This window comes from Mytilus californianus, unplaced genomic scaffold (assembly GCF_021869535.1).
Source record: "Mytilus californianus isolate M0D057914Y unplaced genomic scaffold, xbMytCali1.0.p SCAF_9, whole genome shotgun sequence".
NCBI classification, from domain to species: Eukaryota; Metazoa; Mollusca; class Bivalvia; order Mytilida; family Mytilidae; genus Mytilus; species Mytilus californianus.
Window position 1 is genome coordinate 91,040,107 of NW_026262745.1, and position 25,026 is coordinate 91,065,132.

The window sequence follows — 25,026 nt, forward strand, 5'->3', positions numbered from 1 at the left end:
AGGCTGAAAAAGACATTTATAAGCTGGGATGGGTTCAATACAACCAGAAAAATAATTTTCCAGTAATCTCTTGGGGTCGAATGATTTTTTTCTAAATTAATACTAATTTATTGTCTGTAAACCAAATGTCTACAGACAATGTGTACAACAATGCAAAAGCATTTTACAAACACATTTTTTCTTTGTGGTGATATAAGAAAAGATGATATCAACTTGTTACCTGTGTATAATTTCTTCACTGCATCACAATCTATATGAAAGTTTTTCAATGTTTCATCCAGCCTTTTCCTTTTCAGAACATCTGAAATAATAAGTTAAATATCTACAGGTCCAGGAAAACCTTCATAAAAAAATTCTTTCAGCAACAGTTATCATATTTTGATATATTTTCTACAGTCCAAGCAAATGTGTAAGGTCCAAGTCAAACAAGACACAATTATGCTTGATAATAATATTGTGACTCAATATATTGCACTTTTAAAGTAATGTCTTCTGACTTAAAGATTAATCTATTAGACAAAAGGAAGCATCCCAATGAACCCTGAATACAGGGCATATCCTTAAAATCTCAATCGAAATTGAACGCACATATACTGATGTATCTGTCAGAATACAAAATACCATTGACCTACCATTATGAGTTCAGCTGAATTGCCGAACAATTTTGCAATTTTCACTATCTCTTTATTTATAATATATTATTAAAGATAATAACCCATGTTTGTTGATGGATTAAATCCCCCCTTACAATTTAAAGTATGCTAGTGACCTAATAGGATATATATGATGGATCAAATCCATGCTTACAATCTAAAGTATGCTTTTATGGATCAAATCCCTGCTTACAATCTAAAGAATGCTAGTGACTTAATACGATATATATGATGGATCAAATCCCTACTTACAATCTAAAGTATGCTAGTGACTTAATAGGATATATATGATGGATCAAATCCCTGCTTTCAATCTAAAGTATGCTAGAGACTTAATAGGATATATATGATGGATCAAATCCCTGCTTACAATCTAAAGTATGCTAGTGACCTAATAGGATATATATGATGGATCAAATCCCTGCTTACAATCTAAAGTATGCTAGTGACCTAATACGATATATATGATGGATCAAATCCCTGCTTACAATTTAAAGTATGCTAGTGACCTAATAGGATATATATGATGGATCAAATCCCTGCTTACAATCTAAAGTATGCTAGTGACCTAATAGGATATATATGATGGATCAAATCCCTGCTTACAATCTAAAGTATGCTAGTGACCTAATAGGATATATATGATGGATCAAATCCCTGCTTACAATCTAAAATCAAACATGAATTTATATGCTGATGATTCAACATTACATTATCATAATAAAAATATTGAAAATATTAATAGCATTTTGCAAGATGATTTAAAATCTATACAATACTGGTGTGAAAATAATAGTATGAAAATTAATGCACAAAAAAACAAAGTGCATGAAACTATGTTCAAAACAAAAGCTTACTCAACTATCAGAATTGTGTATTACTATTAATGAAACCTATATTGAAAATGTGCATTCTTTTATATTACTTGGAATTGACATTGCTGAAAATTTAAGCTGGGAGAAGCATGTTGTATATGTAAAATTATTTCATCAAAAATATCACTTTTATATAAACTTAAAGAATATTTACCTATACATATTTAATACTTGAGTACTGGTTCGTTTCACCAAGCAATAATCAAGTACTCGCTCGGGAAATATAGATCTATAACATTTTACATTTACATGGTCGGCCATCCTCTAATTAGTTTTAAGGGACCAGTAATTCAAAGTTCTTTTAAATAACAATATGTTGTTATTAATTAATCACAGATGATTCAAGGATTGCAAATATATATAAGTTTTGCCAAAATTGTAAAGCTTAGAAAGCTGTTTTGATTTGTAGCCTACCACTTGAAAGGGTTTGTCTCGGGAGTGATTTTTTTTAGAAAGATAAGAATTAAGTTTGTCAATTTGGATTTCTTATTTCTCTGGAGACTCGTTATATCTAAGAAAATCAATTGTTTGAAAATAGTCGGGGATAATATACTCTAGGACATTGATAAGTCAAGTATCATTTTGGTATTCGATACTCAGTGCTACCGAGCAATAATCGAGTACTCAGTGCTACCGTGCAATAATCGAGTACTCATGTACTCGTTGACAAAGCCAAAACAAAATTCTTTACAGTTTTTGAGATATAAGCAAAAAAAAACATCATTTGACCCCTATGTTAAATTTTTAGCCATAATGGTCATGTTTGTTGATAAACAAATCTTCAAATATAATTTATAAACTATATACCCGTAGGAACATTCAGTTAACATTTTGGAGTATTTGACCTAATAGAATCAGAGGAGAAGATCTTTGGTGGACGACAACAGATGCCAAGTGATGGCATAAGCTCACATTTCCTTTAGGAAAAGTGTGCTAGAAATATATATGGAAAGAACAAACATGACGATGGAGCAAACATCCATTAGTTTTTCTTTTGACTGGATTTAGAAATCAAATTTAAATAAGAAATAACAACAAATTCAAATAAAAATGAACAAGTATTAACATGCATGCAGAAACTAAATAATGCAAGTACCAATGCCTTCTTTTCTATATTTTTCATACGTTTCATCATCAAATGGTACTGAGGACATACATTTTAATCTAAAAATATGCAAACAAGACAAAAAATTGAAAAAAAAATAAAAAATTACGAACAGTTTCATTACCAGCAAGTTTTGCTTGGATTTACAATAAGACAAAGATATGGCCTACCATTGTTCTAATTAACATAAAAATGGTAGAATAATAATAATAAAGTTTCGCCAGCTCAAGAAACCAAAAATTTTGCCTTTCTCTAAAAAGAAAAATGTGCTCCACCAGAAGCAGCTTCATAGGACAGCAAAAGTCAAACCCTGAACAGTTGATGCAAGTATGGTCTATTGACACAATATTCAAGCTTTACACAGCCCTGAATTTGAATAGTGATTGAAAATTTACACATTATAGATTTCTGACATAGAATAAATGTGGTCATGGAACTTCAAAATTTGAAATGGGACATTTTTTTTTTTTACTTAATGGTCCAATATCCAAAATCCAATTCCATTCCATGGTTTTATTCAACATATAAAAAATACCCATGAATTCAATTTCTGATGCAATCAAACAAAGTTTAATTTTAAACCCTAAAATTAGACTGACTTATTGGGCCAAAAATAAAAAATCTGAATGAGGGCACAGTTAGATTCAGCATATCTTAGAACGACAAGAAATAAGTTTTTGATGAAAACAAACAAAATCTAAATTTGGATCCTTTGGACCTCAAAGTAGACCTTTTTAGAAAGACTTTAAATTACTCCTCATTGAAATTGGTTAGAAGATTTGTATTAATTTTCAATTAAAGATTTCTTGCTGTTCAGTGCAATACTTAATTTGCTGTTGCTCAATACTTAGTAAATCTGTTTTCAGACACTATACTGTTTGGTGTGTATCTTCTGCCATATCAGTATTTGTTGTTTCTTTATATAGATTAGAAATAACTTATGTTAAAACCAGTTTAGCTAGTATTAAAAAAAGTCTTTGTTTTGGGGCTAATTTGGCCACTAATATCTGAACGGTTAAAGCCATAACCCTCAAAATTGATCCCAACCTTCTGTGTGTGGTATGAAATAGTCATGTCTTCATTTAATTCAATTTAAGCATATTTTATTACTGTAAATTCAGAAATTATTGCAATTTTTTTTTAATAAATATAATTGTAAAAAATGCGACAGGGTTATAATCGAAATAATTTAAACTCACATTTTAATTTTTTTTTATATGAATTAAACAATTTTTTTTCAAAATCGCAAAAATTAAAATGTCATTTTAGTCTAAAATGACAAAATCGCAAAAATGAATGCACACAATAATTTCTGAATTTACAGTACATGTCTGAACAGGATTGGAAAGCAATATATATCCTATGTATATCCTCTCTTCATCAAGCTAATATTTGTTATTGCACAACTATAATCCCTATTGGAATGAGCATTTCTCTATAAATGTTAAAAGAAAAAATCTCCTTCAGGTTTTTTGAAGAAAAACTAGCATGAAAAAAAATTACTTCAGGTTCACATAGGCATTGTTTCTGATGGATTCAGAGCTTAATATAGTTACAAATTAATGAAGACTGATGTATAGACTTACTCAGCATTGTCACAAAGTATTACGACTTGACCATTTCCTTTGGCCTTTGAAGGCCACATAATTGGCGTGGCCTTCAGCTTTGCCCAAACATACATCTGCAAAAGAACAAAATTAAGGAGTAATTTGTTGTAGGTTATATATATAGATTAAATATATTAAGGAAATATCAATGTTGTACAGTTATATGATTGATAGCAATATTTGTTTTGTTTCTATCAAATATAATCTCTACATAACCTGCTATAAGCTGTTAGAACTAATACCTCCCTTTTGCTCAAAATTTGGGTTCCATGTGTCCAGTTTGAGAATTACTTTTAATGAGTTTTGAGTATGTGTGGTTCTCCTGCATAACCCCCTCTACTACAAGCAGTAATTGTGTATAATAATATAATACTTTGAATTCCATGAGAATCATAAATGTTTTTTTTCTTCTCTTGTTCCATATAACCATGGAGTGTGAAAATAAACTTGTCTATTTTTCATTACAGTATATTTAAAAAAATGTTAATCAGGGTCAAGTAGTTTCATGTAAACTGACTTTCAGACAAATGCAAACTTTGCAGAGGATAGAAATGCAATTAAGTTGATTTCCATGAATCAATTTTAAAGAAGTACCATGATGAAATTAAAATTTCTAGTATGTACACGTTAACACGTCGCCTGTTAACATGAGATGACTTACAAGTTGTACACCCAATTCTCTTTTTCAATGTACTGCCAAATCTACCTTATTCCCTAAAACAGATTCACTAAAAAATTTAAATTTCCAGTATGTACTAACCTGAGAATCCTCAGCTTGATCACTTTTTCTTTTTCTTTTTGGCATATTGTAAATGAAAAAATCTGAAAGTATCAAAAAGTGAACATATTTCATTTTTACATCCATTTCTGTTGGACAAAATTTTAAAGACAAACAATTTCTAGAAAATTTCTAAAAATGGGACATAAAACCACATTATAATATATGTGTATTTTTATAAGACTAGAACACGCCTGCAACATCGCGGAGTTGTGAACTAAAGTACGCCTTATTATTGTCTGGATTTTTATTCACTTGCACTAATAGATGTAAATAGTATTCAATAACACAGTGGCGGATCCAGAACTTTTCATAAGGGGGGGGACCCGCTGACTGACATAAGGGGGGGGGGGGCCACTCCAGTCATGCTTCAGTGATTCCCTATATAATCAACTAAATTTTTCCCACGAAAGGGGGGCCCCAGGCCCCCCAGGCCCCCCCCCCCCTGGATCCGCTTATGTAACAGTTTTTGCATTTTTGTTTATTTTTAGGACAATCATATTTCATGAAGAAATGCATATACTCTTTTTGTTTTAGTATTCAAGTTCTTAATGTTTTGTTTTTAAATAAGTATGTATTAAAATTTGTAAGGGTTCGCTTCTGTTCAAGTTTGGTAAAAATTCATGATGGTTTAGGAATCTAATAAATGTTTTAAAAACTGCAGACTGTATGTAATGTTTACTGGAAGAAAAACTAAGTCCATAATCTATAAGTAATATTCATAAAAACAGAAAATAAATTTCCTTCTAGATACATATTACGGCTTCCAAAACGGTCATTTATTCCGGACATTTGAAAATTTACCGGACATTGTCTGTTTGGAAAAAGCGTCATCCAGACATATACTTAATGTTTCTGGACATTTTCAAGATACAGACATTTGAAAAAATAAAAAATCAAAAAAATCTGACCATTTTGACCTCATGGTCACCTTGTTTCTGTAATTCAACAGCCACACTTTTCCGATCATTAAAGTTAATAATATTAACATTTTTGAAACTTTAACCACAGAGTGAATGTAATGTTAATTGGCAGAAAAACTAAGTCCATATAAATAAACAGGATTTGTTTACAAAATTTACTCCTGGATACTATGTTATGATCATAAACAAGCTTTTGTCCAAGTTTGTAGAAATCCAGTATAGTTTAAAAATTGTTATTAAAATTTCATAAACTTTAACCACAGAGTGAATAATTGTGAACACTTCTGCTGCTGCAGACGACGCGAACAAAGGTATGTAGGATCGCCATGTCTCATTTTTACGACTTGCAGGCTTCACAATAATTAAGGTAGTATAAAGCGTATATGACACAGATTGATAACCAGATTTTGTTATTTTCACAAAAATTGGTGTTTTCTGTGGAAAGAGATTGTTTCAAAGACAAATTTAGGAAGTACAAAACACTACAATCATACGTCATATCACAAATATTTCCAACTTTGTATGGTTTCAGAGGAATTGCGGCTCAATGAAATCAGTCTCTTCCTTTAGTAGTATAGAAGTCCCATAAGGTTGGACTCCCTCACAAAGATAGACAATTTAAAGAAAGACTCCAATTATAACGAAAACAAAAACTCAGGAGGAATAATACAGAATTATAATAAGTATTATGGTTGAGGAGAATATTTGAAATTTTTCTAATGATGATGGCAAAGGCACAGTTGAGCTAAAAAGGACTTATTCTGAACTTAAAATCTTTCATAATCACTGTGATGAGCACAATTTTTCGTCAGTGTTTTAAAATTTGTCTTTTAAATATATTGGTTTTATATACATGAGTTACAAAATCCATGACAACAAATTAAATAGAATTTTATCAATGAAAATATGTACACTGATATATCCATTACCTACAAAAGTTCTAATTCATATCCAAATCCACCATTACAATAAAATCTTGTCATGTGGTAAGCATCCAGGGAAAAAAATGTAACAACATGAAAGAAATCTGTACAACAGTAAGTATACTCCAAGCAATGGTTGCTACAAAAAATAGCTACTCTAAAAAGGTCTGAGTCAGTTATGAAAACAATAAAAGCCACAGGTATTTCATGAAGGTTCAGTGCCATTTCAAATATCTGTATATTGATGAAGAAGAATAATGCACAACACCACCTAAATTAAAAATAATATTATGGAGGCATCCATTTTTGATTCTGAAAGTGAGACTGATCACATGCTAATTAGTCACTTAAAAATGGACTAAAAGTCACATAATATGGACAGCAAAGATGTGAAACCCAACAACAGCAAACACAATTTAAGTAAATAGATGGAAAGTCCCAGAGTGTTGGGTGCAAAGTCCACTTAGTTGGACAAAAGTAAAATACACACTTTTTTAAAAGTCCCTTAAAGCTGGACACAAACAAAGTTTAAAAATTTGGACTCAAAAGCAAACAAAAAAGTTAAATGTAATGATTAATATTAGAATATTGTGCTTAAGATTTTGGTATTTATGTATCTAAAGATGTTAATACGATTTTATATAATAAATGATTTTACTTTTATTATTGGCTTTTCATTCCAAGATGTATAATGCATGACATTTTTTCTAGTGATTTAATGTATAATTCTTGAAAATTGTAAAAGCTTTTAACACTGCTATAAATTTAGTAAAGACAGCAAAATCACTTTAATCAAAGATTGAATTGGAATTTTGAAAATAATGCTATACATGACCTATTGACAAAATGTTAAAATTACAAGTAAATATACCTGAAGTATTAAATCCGTCTGAATTGCATATATTCCACTATATCTAAGTTCAGTGAATTGCAGAAATCCACACAATCATCAAATTCTTCAAGAAAAAAAAAAGCTAAACTTGCAAAATTGTTTATGAATAATACCACAACATCTAATCCAAAGTCTTCACAATAAACACAAGCTTGGGAAAAATCAAAATTTGAATGAAACAAAATCAAACAACATGGCAGTTCTCCCATTATGAAATAAAATCTACAGTGGGCGGTTCCTTTCAAAGAAATCTCTGTCCCATTTTGTTAATAATTTCATCATTCTTCTCGTGAAGACTATATAAGAAATGGCAATCAACAAAAGGTGAAGAAGAATAATGCACACCACCACCAAAATTAACAATAATATTATGGAGGCATCCATTTTTGATTCTGAAAGTGAGACTGATCACATGCTAATTAGTCACTTAAAATGGACTAAAAGTCACATAACATGGACAGCAAAGATGTGAAACCCAACAACAGCAAACACAATTTAAGTAAATAGATGGAAAGTCCCAGAGTGTTGGGTGCAAAGTCCACTTAGTTGGACAAAAGTAAAAGACACACTTTTTTAAAAGTCCCTTAAAGCTGGACACAAACAAAGTTTAAAAATTGGACTCAAAAGCAAACAAAAAAGTTAAAAGTAATGATTAATATTAGAATATTGTGCTTAAGATTTTGGTATTTATGTTACTAAAGATGTTAATACGATTTTATCTAATAAATGATTTTACTTTTATATATTGGCTTTTCATTCCAAGATGTATAATGCGTGACATTTTTTCTAGTGATTTAATGTATAATTCCTGAAAATTGTAAAAGCTTTTAACACTGCTATAAATTTAGTAAAGACAGCAAAATCACTTTAATCAAAGATTGAATTGGAATTTTGAAAATAATGCTATACATGACCTATTGACAAAATGTTAAAATTACAAGTAAATATACCTGAAGTATTAAATCCGTCTGAATTGCATATATTCCACTATATCTAAGTTCAGTGAATTGCAGAAATCCACACAATCATCAAATTCTTCAAGAAAAAAAAAGCTAAACTTGCAAAATTGTTTATGAATAATACCACAACATCTAATCCAAAGTCTTCACAATCAACACAAGCTTGGGAAAAATCAAAATTTGAATGAAACAAAATCAAACAACATGGCAGTTCTCCCATTATGAAATAAAATCTACAGTGGGCGGTTCCTTTCAAAGAAATCTCTGTCCCATTTTGTTAATAATTTCATCATTCTTCTCGTGAAGACTATATAAGAAATGGCAATCAACAAAAGGTGAAGAAGAATAATGCACACCACCACCAAAATTAACAATAATATTATGGAGGCATCCATTTTTGATTCTGAAAGTGAGACTGATCACATGCTAATTAGTCACTTAAAAATGGACTAAAAGTCACATAACATGGACAGCAAAGATGTGAAACCCAACAACAGCAAACACAATTTAAGTAAATAGATGGAAAGTCCCAGAGTGTTGGGTGCAAAGTCCACTTAGTTGGACAAAAGTAAAAGACACACTTTTTTAAAAGTCCCTTAAAGCTGGACACAAACAAAGTTTAAAAATTGGACTCAAAAGCAAACAAAAAAGTTAAAAGTAATGATTAATATTAGAATATTGTGCTTAAGATTTTGGTATTTATGTTACTAAAGATGTTAATACGATTTTATCTAATAAATGATTTTACTTTTATATATTGGCTTTTCATTCCAAGATGTATAATGCGTGACATTTTTTCTAGTGATTTAATGTATAATTCCTGAAAATTGTAAAAGCTTTTAACACTGCTATAAATTTAGTAAAGACAGCAAAATCACTTTAATCAAAGATTGAATTGGAATTTTGAAAATAATGCTATACATGACCTATTGACAAAATGTTAAAATTACAAGTAAATATACCTGAAGTATTAAATCCGTCTGAATTGCATATATTCCACTATATCTAAGTTCAGTGAATTGCAGAAATCCACACAATCATCAAATTCTTCAAGAAAAAAAAAGCTAAACTTGCAAAATTGTTTATGAATAATACCACAACATCTAATCCAAAGTCTTCACAATAAACACAAGCTTGGGAAAAATCAAAATTTGAATGAAACAAAATCAAACAACATGGCAGTTCTCCCATTATGAAATAAAATCTACAGTGGGCGGTTCCTTTCAAAGAAATCTCTGTCCCATTTTGTTAATAATTTCATCATTCTTCTCGTGAAGACTATATAAGAAATGGCAATCAACAAAAGGTGAAGAAGAATAATGCACACCACCACCAAAATTAACAATAATATTATGGAGGCATCCATTTTTGATTCTGAAAGTGAGACTGATCACATGCTAATTAGTCACTTAAAAATGGACTAAAAGTCACATAACATGGACAGCAAAGATGTGAAACCCAACAACAGCAAACACAATTTAAGTAAATAGATGGAAAGTCCCAGAGTGTTGGGTGCAAAGTCCACTTAGTTGGACAAAAGTAAAAGACACACTTTTTTTAAAGTCCCTTAAAGCTGGACACAAACACACAAAGTTTAAAAATTGGACACTACATAAAACAAAAAAAAAATCTGATAATTAATAAAATGTCAAAAAAACAAAACACACACAATATATAATTGGGCTCAGAAGGAAGGCCAACAAAAACAAGATTCATCTGACAAAAAGTCAGAAACTCAGGCTGTTAAAAGTTATAACTTAAGCAGAATGGTTTTTTAGTCTTAATTATCAAAGATTTATTTTTGTTAATTATTGCTGCTTTATGCATTATCTGTGTTAAAATGGGTATTGAAGGACAATATAACTCATGAAAACAGACTTCTGATTATTTTTGCTATATATATTGACCATGTAGAACTTGACATAGACAATTATAGAAAATATTTTTTTAGCACAAATGCAATTTTAAGAATTGGTGAAGGCTCTATGTAGTCCATTGTATAGAAAAATATCACAAACAAAAACATTTATTACAACAGCTTTATTATCAATACATAATGTGTAAGGCAATTGACAAACTTTAAAGGTTCTCTGTATGACTGATCTGAATGGGTAATGATGCTGTTTCAGCATGGGGCCCTGGTTCGCTGGAATGTGCTAGGGTACCAGGCTAATCTTGTTTGATTGAATGATTTTGTTTACATACACAAAGAGAATGTTTTAAAACATTATAAAGATCATAGGTTATTTAAGTTCCGGTGAGTCTCTTTTTCACTTTTAAATCAATGCATGATGGCGTTTTTTTACTCAATATTAATGCCTGATGTGAAATATTTACAAATTTGGACTAAAATTGTTTCTTTCGCAAGACGATTTTTATTAAAACACAAAAAACGGTTTTAACACTGTTATTTGTCACTTTGAAAATAATAAATTTTGAATGATTATCCTTTGCAAACCAGACTTAGCATCGTAATAGAGTACTCAGACCCTCCTTTGGCCTGAGTAAAAAAGTTCTGATAATTAATACAAATATATGTAAAAATAGTCCCATAAGATTGGACAAAAAGACAAACAATCTTTTAGATTGACAAAGAACAAGCAATTTTGAAAGTTTATAAAAAGACCCTTGATTTTAGACATAAAGACACAAAATTTATTTGATATGATAAAAATTCATTAGGATTGACCCAAAATTTGTGGATCTTACTTTGCTGAACAGTTTTTCTGTTTACAGGTTATCTTTATCTATAATAGTATTGAAGATAATGACCAAAAACTGCAAAATTTCCTTAAAATTACAAATAAAGTGGCAGCAAACAAACAATGGAAACACATTATTCTAGATAACCTAGGGATCATTCATCTGAAGATTAGTTGGAATTTGTTCTGTAGTTTCAGGAGAAATCTTTGAAATAGTTTACGACAGACGACAACTACAGAACCAAGTGATATCAAAAGCTCACTTTTCCTTTTATGTTTGTGAAATTTTAGAAAGGCCAATATAAAGCTTGACACAAAGAAACACAATTTTTAGAAAGTATCATTGAGTTGGACACAAAGACACACAATTTAAAAATTGGACTAAGATGGCAAGCCAAAAAATAAAAAGTTCTGATAATAAATACCAATTATAAATGTAAAAGAAAGTCCCATAAGATTGGACTAAAAGACAAACAATTTTAAGGATTGACCAATGGCAGTCCCTTAATGTTGGACATTGACAGAAAATTTCTGTGAATTGATAGAAATTCATGAGGATGGATCCAAAAGCAAATATTGAAAAGGGTATACTTTTAACTTAATATAGGAAGTCCCATTTAAAATTGGAAACAAAGATGCTTAATTTCTTTAAATTATAAAGTTCTATAAGGTTAAACACAATTAATGACATTATATAGTAAATTTATTTTAGGAGCATAAAAAATGGTAAATAAAAAAGAGCTCTAATTTGTACACAAATACACAAAATGTTTGTGAAATTTTAGAAAGGCCAATATAAAGCTTGACACAAAGAAACACAATTTTTAGAAAGTATCATTGAGTTGGACACAAAGACACACAATCTAAAAATTGGACAGATGGCAAGCTTCGCCTCAGGCCAATACAGCAAGCCTTGGACCAATAACAAGGCCAATACAGAAATAACCATGTAATAATATCATAATCAGGCTCACTCTATTGGAAGTGTATGCTGGCAGATTCAGTCTTTTTAAAAATATAATATAGAAAAAGATTTTTCTTCTTTTTTTTCTTTTTACCTGCGTCACCAACGGTAAAAGCAGGTCTAGTAAGTGCTCAACTCTGTCTGTCATTCCGTCTTCCTGTCTTTCCGTCATTCCGTTTGTCGGAAAGACCTTGGTTGTTAACTTTCGTCAAAGATTTCTTGGCTTCTATGAAAGGGAATGATTTTATATTTGGTCCAGAGCTTGATCATGTTGAGTTGTAACATGTAAGCAATTTTTAGATCTGTGGTGCAGCCACTTCCTGTTTGCCAATAGTTTGAAATTTAGCTACTCAATGTACAAGGAAAATTTTTAGATTTGCTCTACAGCAAATCTATGCAGTGACGCAGGTCCAGACCAGTATTGGTCTTGAATGCTGGATACTATCCATGCATGTCTGTGTCCACACTTGTTTCCTTTATCCAGCATGAGAATATTTAAAAATGCTAATAATTTTATTATATGTCTAGGTGACTTGCCAACATATTTGTTTTAACATCTGGAATAAGCTCAAGAAAAGTTATTTGTCCAGAATCTGTTCAAAAGTTGTTTTCATCTTAAAAGTGAAAAAAGGTAACATGGATAATCAGGAACTAATTCACCAAATGTTTGAATTTTATCGCTGTGTGTTGCTAGGTTAACTCAAATTGTGAAAGTAGAATCTATGTTTTATGAAGGCCAGGCTTAAAATACAATAAGTTATCCTCTAATTTGCCTAGAGGCGGGGGGCATACAAATGTTTAAATAGAGTGTTTATCATTCCTAATAATTGCCACATTTTCATGATATTAATTATTGACATTGAATTCTCATATTATTGAGAAATTTTCAAATTATTTTTTCCACCTTGCATAACGTCGGGGTACCCAAATCGCCCAGTTCAGAGGGTGGTTTCAGACCATTGCACAGATACTGTTGCAACATCATTGTTGATTTTTATTTTTGAAGAAGTAGACTACACAAGTATTTTTCACACATACATTTGGCGTGTACGTATACACTTACTGATTTTCTGCCGGCAAAGGCTCAAAGTTGGCGTGAATCTGTGATTTTGGAGGGGAACCCAAATCGCCCAGGTAGTCAATAGACTAACCAAGTCTTCAGTGCACAAAATTCGTTCCCGTGTTTTAAAGCCATTAAACTTTTCTCTCATCCCCACAAGAAAATTTCCCATCAGCATTGACAGTAACAAAATAAGATGGGGTGGGCGATCTGGGTACACTGGGCGATTTGGGTACCCAGACGTTACACTTTTATATCTTTTTAAATGACATTCAACATAACATTTATATAAAATTTAAAAAACGCTTTAGAGTTTGCTCAGGGCATGTCTATCAAGTCTCATAAGGTTCAGGTCACAAAAATACACCATGTCTAGAAAGTCTCATAAAATGGGACAATAAGAAACAATTTCAAGGAAGTCTCATAAAGTTGGACAATAAGACACACAATTTCTAGAAAGTCTCATAAAATTGGACAAAAAGACACACAATTTCTAGAAAGTCACATAAAGTTGGACAAAAAGACACACAATTTCTAGAAAGTCTCATAAAATTGGACAAAAAGACACACAATTTCTAGAAAGTCACATAAAGTTGGAATCAAAGACACACAATTTCAAGAAAGTCTCATAAAATTGGACAATAAGAGACACAATTTCTAGAAAGTCTCATAAAATTGGACAAAAAGACACAATTTCTAGAAAGTCACATAAAGTTGGACTCAAAGACACACAATTTCAAGAAAGTCTCATAAAATTGGACAACAAGACACAAAATTTCTAGAAAGTCTCATAAAGTTAGACAGAAAGACGAACAATTTCAAGAAAGTCTCATAAAGTAGGACTCAAAGACACACAATTTTTTTAGAAAGTCTCATAATGTTGGTCAAAAAGACACACAATTTCTAGAAAGTCACATAAAGTTGGACAGAAAGACACACAATTTTTTTAGAAAGTCTCATAAAGTTGGTGAAAAAGACACACAATTTCTAGAAAGTCACATAAAGTTGGACAGAAAGACATATTATTTTTAGAAAGTCCCATAAAGTTGGAATGAAAGTCCCATAACAATGGAGGCACAAAGACATGCAATCTATGTGAATACATGAAAAATTCAATAAAAAATATATGCACATGTACACTTTACTTATAAAAAATATGAAAGATGGTTTCTTTTCCAGTATTATTTTAAGACTCAATTATAAACAAAGGCATTCAAATTGTATCCTAGTATTAACAAAACACAAAAAATCTCCAGTATCAAGGATTTTTCTATAAAAATATGATTTTCCTAGCTGTACCACTTTGCATGTCATTACAATTTCTAAATTATAGTACTGTTATATGTTCTATATTTTGTTACCTTTAAATAAAAACTCTGAACAAAATGTGATTTAAAGTACCAATGTTTATCCAAATCCTAAAATTGGAACAAACCGGCAATAATCCAGAGTCATGTTATATTCCTCCAAATTGAAAAATAATAAAATATGAATTGTATCTGTGAAGCTGTGAAAGTAACATATCCTTTCAAAAATACAGAATTCTGCTATTTTATAAAGATCTGAATCAAACATCAAAACTAAAAAAGCAGCAGGGATGGCTGCCATTATAAAATTTCAATACATAAAAGACCCACAATGTAAAGTGCACCATGAAAAATTCCTAAAAAGGCTCACAAAGAAACAGATGTGTTTCATTCACTTCAGAATAAATTAATTATGATAATAATAAAATTTAAAAAAACTTACCACTCTTAAATCAGTGTACAAATCCTATCCTTGGTACCATGTGCTTTTTTAATGTGACATCATGCCATGTGCTCTTTTAATATGACATCATCCTTCACCCAAAGTTTCCTTTGTAACTTTCAAGTCTTTTCATTGGACGATGACAATCTTTTTTTTTCTTGAATAGTTTTGTAACTAACAAGTCATTTCATTGGACGATGAAAATTATTTTTCCTTGAATGGTCTTGTCCATCCAATGGAAATGCCCATGTCCAACATGATGGACTAATACTTTCTGCAACTTTTGCATAAGCATAAAATACATCATTTTATATTCAAATTTGGTGTTTTCTCAACATTTTTGTGGGACTAGTCCCACAATCAAAAAAAGTCCCACAAAGTCATTTTGTACCAACATTTAGCCACACAATGTCAAATTCACAAAGACGCTTCGTCAGAAGTATTTTTATATGGGAGACAACTCTGGTTTTTACCGCGGCAATTCATGAGCAAATAATATGTCTCAATTTACAGTTTATCCATTATTTGTGAACAATGGTAGGTGTAAGAACATTATTATCCAAAGCTTCGTGTATTAGTTCTCATGGTTGTTAGATAACAAAAAGCTCTCGGAAGCTAGTAAACTGATGTTCTCTATTTAGCCCATTGCATGCCCAGTGTTGCACTTGTTTCTCTTATTTAGTAAGATTCCCTGTTTGTTTTTTTATAGTTTTCCCGTTCAAAGTAAAGGCGTTTATTGTGTTATATGCTAGATGTATAAAGTACCCCTTGTTCTTATTTTTAGTATGTGAGCTAGTCCCAAGATTTAACTTACACAGTTATATCCCCCTTTATATGCAAATTTGTTTACAACTGTTTGCTTCTCTGTAAATAATAGCCTACATCTATGTTATAATGTAAATACATGTTTTTAAATGGTTAAAGTTACTGAGAATAAGTTGAAATTATTATTAGAGAGATATTTGGTTGTTAAAAAAGTACAAATGAAAAGTTTATAAGTTGTTTAATTGTTCACTGCAAATCCCATGCATATCTGGCTGCACAATTCAGAAACCATACAAACGCTCAAGAGTTCACACCGTTCAAGGTGAAATAGCCAGAAACTTCAAAGTTCATATCTATAGTTTTAATAATCCATGATTTGTTATTGTATCTGTTTTATTGACTGCATTGTTATACTTTATATTTTATTATGTAGTATTGTTATTATCACTTTTCAAATTGAACGCAGTGAATAAAGACTATTCTCAGAAAACAGATTTGACAATTTCAGGCCTGTCAAGACTCACGTCATCAAGATACTTATATCTTGTCACAGCTGGAAATCGCAAAGTCAAAACCAACCCTTTCATCTGTCTATCACGCTTGCCCGTTGCTCTACCACACAAAACAAACCAACACCCAAAACCTAAGTTTGACACTTGGACCTCAAATTTATTCATTCAATTGTTACAGCTTTTTTTATTTTTTTCTGGCAGGACCAGAACACCCCATCAACAATATTCATCAATGATCTATGAGTTTCAAATGACTTCAGAGTAAAATTAACCACTGCATAGCAATTTAAATTTCTAATAAACGTATACCAGTTTTAAAAATGTTAAGGCCCGGGATTTCTCAATCTTCATGAAATATTTATATAACTTTTACTTCAAGTTAAATGGCTGTGCCCTTTTTATGGAGTCCTTGTTACACGTCCAGTGGCAAATATTTCATGCATGTTCAGGGCATATTATATATAAATACAATAGGTAGATACTGTAATAGAGGCCATTCAGACTGAAGGTCGGTGAACATGCGGGTATATTGGATGGCGGGTGGAAATTTCAATTTTACATAACGAGCGAGGGCTATACTTCCGGTCGAGGAAGACTAATGTTGACCATATTTCTATACGCTTGTGAAATACTTTATTACGTCAATCTCTACTGCATTTAAAGAGCAGAATTGTCATTATTTCAAAACATTATACAATAATATTTTGAACTTAGTAAAGTAACATAATAATTGCCTACGCATGACAGTATGAAAGATATAAAATAAGATTAAAATATTAATTGAATAAAGAAGAAATACAATCATTAAATGGGGAAGTGACAAAATATAGAATTACACATTGCAACTTTAGACCAACTCAGTCAGGATAACTGTTCATATTAAAGTACTGTTTTCATTTAAAGATTGACGGTTTGAAATCAGTTGCCGAAGGATCTCGCTGCAACAACTAATTTTGTTCATACTGTATGTGCAACTCTTGACACTAGCAACGACAAATTTATTTACCTGTGTGACTTACGCGTCACCGATGAACAATTATGCAACGACATTATTTCATGATGTTTACGTCGCTATATTTATGTTATTTAAACTATCCTAAGTGAGATCTCGCGAGAATCACGATGTGATTCAATCAGTCTTAGCTGAACAGCCGACGAGTACGGATACTTTTTGTACCAGCGGCTTTCTTCGAATTCGTTTGTGTTTGGACAAAGCCTGTTTAGGTAATTATTAAGGTCTTTCCTTTTTCAAAAGGGAAAGACCACACTGTATTTCTTCTGTTTATTATTATTATTATTATTATTATTATTATTATTATTATTCTTTTTCCGCCAAACTTTGACGAAGTTAGCAGCCTTAACCGTAAGACGTGTCGCTTTCATGTTCACACTTTGTATCGGTGTCATGAATACCTATCCGGAACTCACCCTGTGAGTCGAAAAATTTTGTCGGTTCGGAGTAATCCCTCCGAAACCTAAAAACCTTGTTATCATTCAAACACCGTAACCGTAATAGGTACAAAAAAAACGAAGGGTGAAATTTGTTCAGGACCAGACCCCGGTTCTTCGTTACATTTGGAATGAAAAGATTCAACGACTCATTGGTAGGGTTATGCCCCTATGAAAATTAACCGATGTCGGTTGGCTACTAAAACTCAGAAACCGTAAGTCGCAGCCACCTAGGATCTTCACCAATGATCATCAAATTATGTGACTTTGAAAATGCCTCAAGGTAAAATTTGTATGTTGACCTTGACCTTTGACCTTACACCTTGTTATGGGATGATCTCATAAACCATTATACTTACAGAAGTTTTGAATAGTGGAAAATGTTTGGGTCAATAAGGCGCAACTTTGTTACATTTTGACCGAAGAGATTTGACCTTTCTGTAAGGGGCATAACCCCTATTTTAGGTTTCTGAAAAGACAAAATCAGCTTTTACTATATAACCAAAGGTCCTAGACCCATGGGGTCTTCAGCAATGACATTTTAGACTAATGACCTTGACAAAGGTCAAGGTCACGTCCCAGATAGCGAATTATGTGTTTTTGACCTTATTTAAAGGATTTGTAGTGTGTTTTAAAGGTTTTTAAGGTTGACCTTGACCTTTGACCTTACAACTTTTTACTGGATATCTCAAAAACGGTTAATCTTACAGAAATAGTAAATAGTGAAAAATGTTTGGGTCATAAAGCCGCAACTTTTTTACATTTTGACCGAAGAGATTTGACCTTTCTGTAAGGGGCATAACCCCTGTTTTAGGTTTCTGAAAAGACTAAATCAGCTTTTACTATATAACCAAAGGTCCTAGACCCATGGGGTCTTCAGCAGTGACATTGGTGAATAATGACCTTGACAAAGGTCACAAGGTCAAGGTCATATCCCAGATAGCGAATTATGTGTTTCTGACCTTATTTAAAGGATTTTTCGTGTTTTAAAGGTTTTTAAGGTTGACCTTGACCTTTGACCTTTCAACTTTTTAGTCGATATCTCAAAAACGGTTATTCTTACAGAAATAGTAAACAGTGAAAAATGTTTAGGTGAATGAGGCACAACTTTTTTATATTTTGACCGAAGAGATTTGACATATTTTTAAGGGGCATAACCCCCATTAACGGTTTCTGAAAAGGTAAAATTAGTTTTAACTCTTGAACCAAATATCCTAGACCCATGGGGTCTTTTACAATGACATTGTGGACCAATGACCTTCACAAAGGTCACAAGGTCAAAAGTCAAGGTCATCTCCTAAAAAATGAAATTGTTGATTTTTATTATATTTTAACAGTTTTTTGTGCGTTTTAGAACTTTTCAATACATTCTACGTCTATTGGAACATGTATTTTACATTACAAAAGGAAAGACCTCTCAATTGTTCAAGAACAATTGACATTTTAATTTATTTTATTTTATTTGGTTGTGAAATAGATAGTTTTAAAGCTATAATTGCAGTTTTTAGTCGGATAGCTTGGCGTGTCATTTTGGACACGAAGCTTTGTAAATTTTGATCAGTGTTTCTTTGAACACGTGTTGTGTTTTAACGTTTTTAATTTGATTTGATTTTATTTCGTTGTGCAATATATAGTTTTAAAACTATAATTGCAGGTTTTGGTCGGAAAGCTTGACGAGTCATTATGGGCACGAAGCTTTGTAATTTTTGTTCAGTGTTTCCTTGAACACGTGTTGTTTTTTAACGTTTTTAATTTGATTTGATTTTATTTGGTTGTGCAATAGATAGTTTTAAGGCTATTATTGCAGGTTTTGGGATAGCTTGGTGTGTCATTTTGGCTCGAAGCCTTGTTATTTTTATAAGTTTTGTTGGTTTAATCTCGGCGTGCTTTGTACACGTGTTTTTTAACTTTCTAAAAAATAAAATTTTGGTATTATTTCTTTGATTTATGCAATGCATTGGATAATTTAAAGACTATATTGCAGGCTTTGGATAGCTTAGCAGATTTTGTTAAATCGTGAGTTTCGGCGTGTTTTTGAAGATCTTTGAACACGCGGTATTAATTTTTTACTTATTTTTTGGTTTTGTTGGATTTTCAGGGTGTGTTTTGTAAAGCTCTTTTATGCGTTTTGTGAGAGTGTATGGGTCTTGAGTAGCTGTTTTAATTTTTATTCGTTTTTGCAGAGAATTAGAAATCAAATGGTAGTCCCAGGTCGTTAACCGGTGGCGACCATTTTCTCGTACGTTCCATGAGAGCGGGCATTTTATAGCCGTTTAATTTTATTTTCGTTTACGTGTTCTACAGTGTCACGTTACATGTGCTTTGAAATTGAAGGCTTTATTTTTCTTTGGGATACTATTTTGCTTTGTGAGCTTTCAGGTAAATATTTTGGAGCACAAGATCGCATTTTTATTTATGTTTCAAAAATACTTTTATTTTCTTATTTGTAATGTGTACAGATTTTCTTGAGTACTTTTCTCCACGGAACGTGGTCAATTTATCGACCGCTTTTCTCTTTGTACCTTTAAACTTTGTAGTAATTTGTAAACATAGCATATCTAGGTTAAATTTTATGCACTTGCGATTTTTTAAATGGTCGGCTCACCGGGCGACTCTTGGTCTTTTTGTTTACAGTTAGATCTATACTGTTTATGTTTGGTTAAAATATTTCTACATGTCAGTATGAACATTTTATTTGAAATTTGTAAGATCTATGTTTCTCCTTTTACACCAGAAATAATCTTTCCGATGTGTCTGAGATTTTTTACGGTAACTGAAAAGTTGATAGTATAAATTAATGACAAATAACAAGATAATACTGTCTTGTCTCTTTTCTTTGAAAAAGTTTGATTCTTTAAACACAAAGTTAAAAAAAAAACAAAAATATTAGAAAAACAAAAAATACCAGCCTTTCCAAATCTTTTTGTCAGTCCTTAACACAGAACTGAATTGAAGTTTTTATTGTTCTTGTATATTGACTATATTCATATTGAAAAGAAATAATAAACGTTAGGAATTTATATGTATCAGTTTAATTTTTTTCCGATGACACTTATAGAATTAGAATGTCCTATCTCCATAGTTTAAATTTTGGAGTTATGGATTAATTGTTGGTCATTCATTAACAGGACATTATCTTTTAGATTAACCAAGTTATGACACATTACATTGCATTTCAATCATCTTCCTGAATAGTAAATGTGAGAAAAATGAAACTTCTAAACTTTGTTCTTTGAAATAACCGAAATTTAATAAAACGGACATTTAACAGTGGTGCAGACCTCTCTGTCTGTTCATCTGAAATTTTCAAGGACTTTTCATCTGAAGGACTTTTTATTGCTTTGTTTACAATATAAAATACCCGTACATGTATATATTTTTATTTGAAATTATGTTCAATTGCGGCACACAGACACATTTGTTCACGGGAATTTCACTTTATTCGAGCTTATACGCGTAATTCATGAGAAATATTTCACGTTAAACTCACGTGAATTTAGCTTTCACGTGAAATTCAGTCGTTGAAAAATGAAATTAAGCAACACGCATGTAGATGGATATAATAGTCGTGTAGCGTCTACAATCCGTATTCAGGTGTAAATAATAATAATCCTCTGAAGGATTTAATACCGTCCTAAAACGCTTGTCTGAGTGGAAAGAAGTTCAAATTGATGCCTCAGCCTTTAATGTAACAGAAATTGTAAGAGGCAAGTGTGATGTAGGAAACTACGATCTACGACCAGTTTAGGGGTGGCTGCTATTGATAGAGTCGATGCAACTGTCATTGAAGAATCTTGCAGCCGAGATCAAATCGTCCATTTAGTAAAAAGAGAACTATTGGCTGAGATTGAAAGAATAACTGCTGACGAAGAGTGCAGAACCAAAGGAACCACAATGTCAGCGGTCAATGGCTATAGAGGCTGTCCGTAACGGAAAAGTATTCCATGTACCAACCCTTAAAACATTCGTTGTTGAAGGTAGTAGAGGGGACAAGTATACCGTGTCCTTGTTTCCAAAAGAAAAATGTGTCTGCCCGTCGACTGGAACGTGTTTTCACATCATGGCTGCTAAAATAAGTATTGGCATAGAATCAATAGGTCTGGTGAACAGAAAGATAAATCCGACACAGTTGAGAAGAAACTCCAAGAATAAAAAAGCCAACAAGAAGAGTAGTAGAAAGCTACCCAGAACCAATGACATCGAACAGGATGTAACAGCAGCACCTGATTCGACATTTGATTGATTGATTGATTTATTGTTGTTTGCTTCACGTCCAGTGGCAATTATTTCATGCATATTCAGGACGAGAACAAATTAACAATTAATACAATAGGTAGGTGCTGTAATAAGGGCGTCCGGGGTTAAGGTCGTCGAAATTTAGACTGCCACGTGAAATGAGGGAATATTGGATATGGACAGAAATTTAGCCTTGCAACAGGTCACCTACGGACCCCTCAAAGAGTTGTTGCAAGGGTTCTTAACGTGCAAAAAGCGTGGCACTCTCTTTACAAGAGGCATCGGATTTAACGTCCCCATTCTGACCGGACGTGGCTGCAAATTTGTACATCCCGCACAGCCAAACGGACGCCCCACTTTAGCAAGGGTTTTACTGCCGGTCGGAGGAAGACCAATAGTGACCATACTTCTATTCCCCAGTCACCCTTGGGGGGTGGGGATTCGACATTTGTGAATCAATCACAAACTTCCATAACAGAAACCCATGATTTGTCGCCAACTGTCCGTGAAAAATCAGTCTCGCCAAAATTTAGATCCAAACGAAAAAGAAACTGTTAAAAATTTGATTGACCATCTTTCCACTCTACACCTAAACGCAAAACACCACAAGAGGATATCGAAGATTGATTGATTGATTGTTGTTTGCTTTACGCCGCATTAGCACAAAAAGGCTATATCGCGGCGAGAGCTAATTCGAATATTATAACAATTTAAGGTATATTTTTAAAATCAGACAAAAGGTCTTTCAATAAACTAAAATTCTAGACTAAAGCAAATTGAAGAGATAATGCCCGAACGCTTCCATCAAAACCCTGCTTCATCTCCAAACTGATGATTTGAGTGATCTCATTTACGGACACAGCTTAAAATACGTTGTCATGAACAATGCCCAGAAGCTTATCAGTGACAAATGTGAAGGAATAAATGGTCTTGAACCAATAGTCCTGGCTCCATATGTGTTGGCATTACTACGCAGGAAAAAAGTTCCAACCAGCCTACTTCAGCTCAAATACACCACACAGGAAAAGGTATTTGGTTCCTGTCATATAAGTCAGTTGACAGTCAATTAATTTACCTTATTGACAGCATGCGAAATACATGAGAGGCCTCATCGCCATCCTTGCAAACTCAACTTGCAGCAGTGTACGATCACACGGATAATCTGCTCAATATCAACATGCCATTTATTTAGCAGTAAAGAAACAGCGTTGACTGTGGGGTTAGGTGCATTGCATTTTTGGTGGAGTTATTGTCAAAATAGACACCAAGGTGACCTATCTGCTAACTTCGATCTTAGCAAAATTCGTCCTCACTTGTAGCGCTGATTTGGGAAAGGCGATATTACATCTGTTCCACAAATTCCACACAAACTTCGGGCTGATGTTAGATGCCAAGATATAAATCTGAAACTGCACTGCATTTGTAACATGCCATATGTATTCCATGACATGATAAAGTGCGACAGATGTACATTATGGTTCCACTAACGGTGTTTCAGTCTTGATCATACGATGGATAACAACTGGTTCTGTGTTGGTTGCAGCAATTAGACTTTCTATAGACATTGATCAGTGTTCAATGATTAAATAGTATAACATTTTATTTCAGAACATATTGTTTGCAATTTAGCGCAATTTCATTCACAGTTGACACGCTTTAAAATTGTTCTTCTGTATAAACTGGTTCACAGGACTGACGACCATCCCTTCCTTGAATTGAACGACTGTTAACATATGGATTATACTTCTGATCCTCTGCCAGCTGTGTCTGAACAGGTTCACTAACTGACCAACTGTTGTAATTTGTATTCCGTTTTACTGGACCTATAGTTCTGGTGATTTACTTTTGTCTCACTTCCTACATAGTCCTTATTGTGACTGTGATTGATTGATTGATTGTTGGTTGCTTAACGTCCAGTGGCAAATATTTCATGCATATTCAGGACGAGAACAAGTTCACAATAAATACAATAGGTAGGTTCTGTAATAGATAAAGGGATTAAGGTCGGAGAAATTTAGACTACCACGGGAAATGAGGGTATATTGGATAGGGACAGAAATTTAGCCTTGCAACAGGTCACCTACGGACCCCTCAAAGAGTTGTTGCAAGGGTTCTTAACGTGCAAAGAGCGTGGCACTCTCTTTACACGAGGCATCGGATTTAACGTCCCCATTCTGACCGGACGTGGCTGCAAATTTGTACATCCCGCACAGCCAAACGGACGCCCCACTTTGACGAGGGTTTTACCGCCGGTCGGAGGAAGACCAATGGTGACCATACTTCTATTCCCCAGTCACCCTTGGGGGTGATTTACTTTTGTCTCACTTCCTACATAGTCCTTATTGTGACTGTGATAATTCTGTTTTGTCCCTATTGTGATTATTCACATATCTTCGTGATCAACGCAGAAAGAGGATGTTTCTAATATTACTTGCTTGAACCCGTATACCATGATCTCGTGACAGGCGGAAGCAGTCTTGAAAAGGATGAGGAAGCACATGTTCGTGATGAGAGAAATTGTCGTGTGAACAAAAATGTATATTATCTACATTGTACAGATGATTGTAAAGTTGATTACTGAAGTTTTTGATTTTCTCATTGAGCTCTGAATATTTGGTAGGAATAACTAATGAGATAATTACTGTATCATCTTTCTTTAGTACTTCATCTACTATTAAGACAAACTTTCGAACAACAGCATCTGCACTCTCTTTCTTGACATTGTTTATACCTACATGCAGTAATAGAGTACGATTGATTGATTGTTGGTTGCTTTACGCCGCATTAGCACAACAAGGCTATATCGCGGCGAGAGCTAATTCGAATATTTTTTACAATTTAAAGCATATTCTTAAAATCAGACAAAAGGTCCTT

The 25,026-nt window shown here is 32.6% G+C and overlaps 1 long non-coding RNA gene across 6 annotated transcripts in view; it reads right to left on the minus strand.

The window, feature by feature from the left end:
- Positions 1 to 15,612, minus strand: part of LOC127716598 (uncharacterized) — a 33,876-nt gene extending 18,264 nt beyond the window's left edge. Inside the window, exons 1-7 of one of the 6 annotated variants that reach the window (XR_007989033.1) lie at positions 15,191 to 15,612; positions 9,678 to 9,762; positions 8,707 to 8,791; positions 7,736 to 7,820; positions 5,001 to 5,062; positions 4,220 to 4,314; positions 221 to 301 (exon numbers count right to left, since the gene is read on the minus strand). This is a non-coding gene — a long non-coding RNA (uncharacterized LOC127716598). The remainder of the gene's footprint in view (positions 1 to 220; positions 302 to 4,219; positions 4,315 to 5,000; positions 5,063 to 7,735; positions 7,821 to 8,706; positions 8,792 to 9,677; positions 9,763 to 15,190) is intronic. The other 5 variants (XR_007989035.1, XR_007989036.1, XR_007989034.1 and 2 more) reach the window with 5 other exon arrangements.
- Positions 15,613 to 25,026: the final 9,414 nt, after the last annotated feature.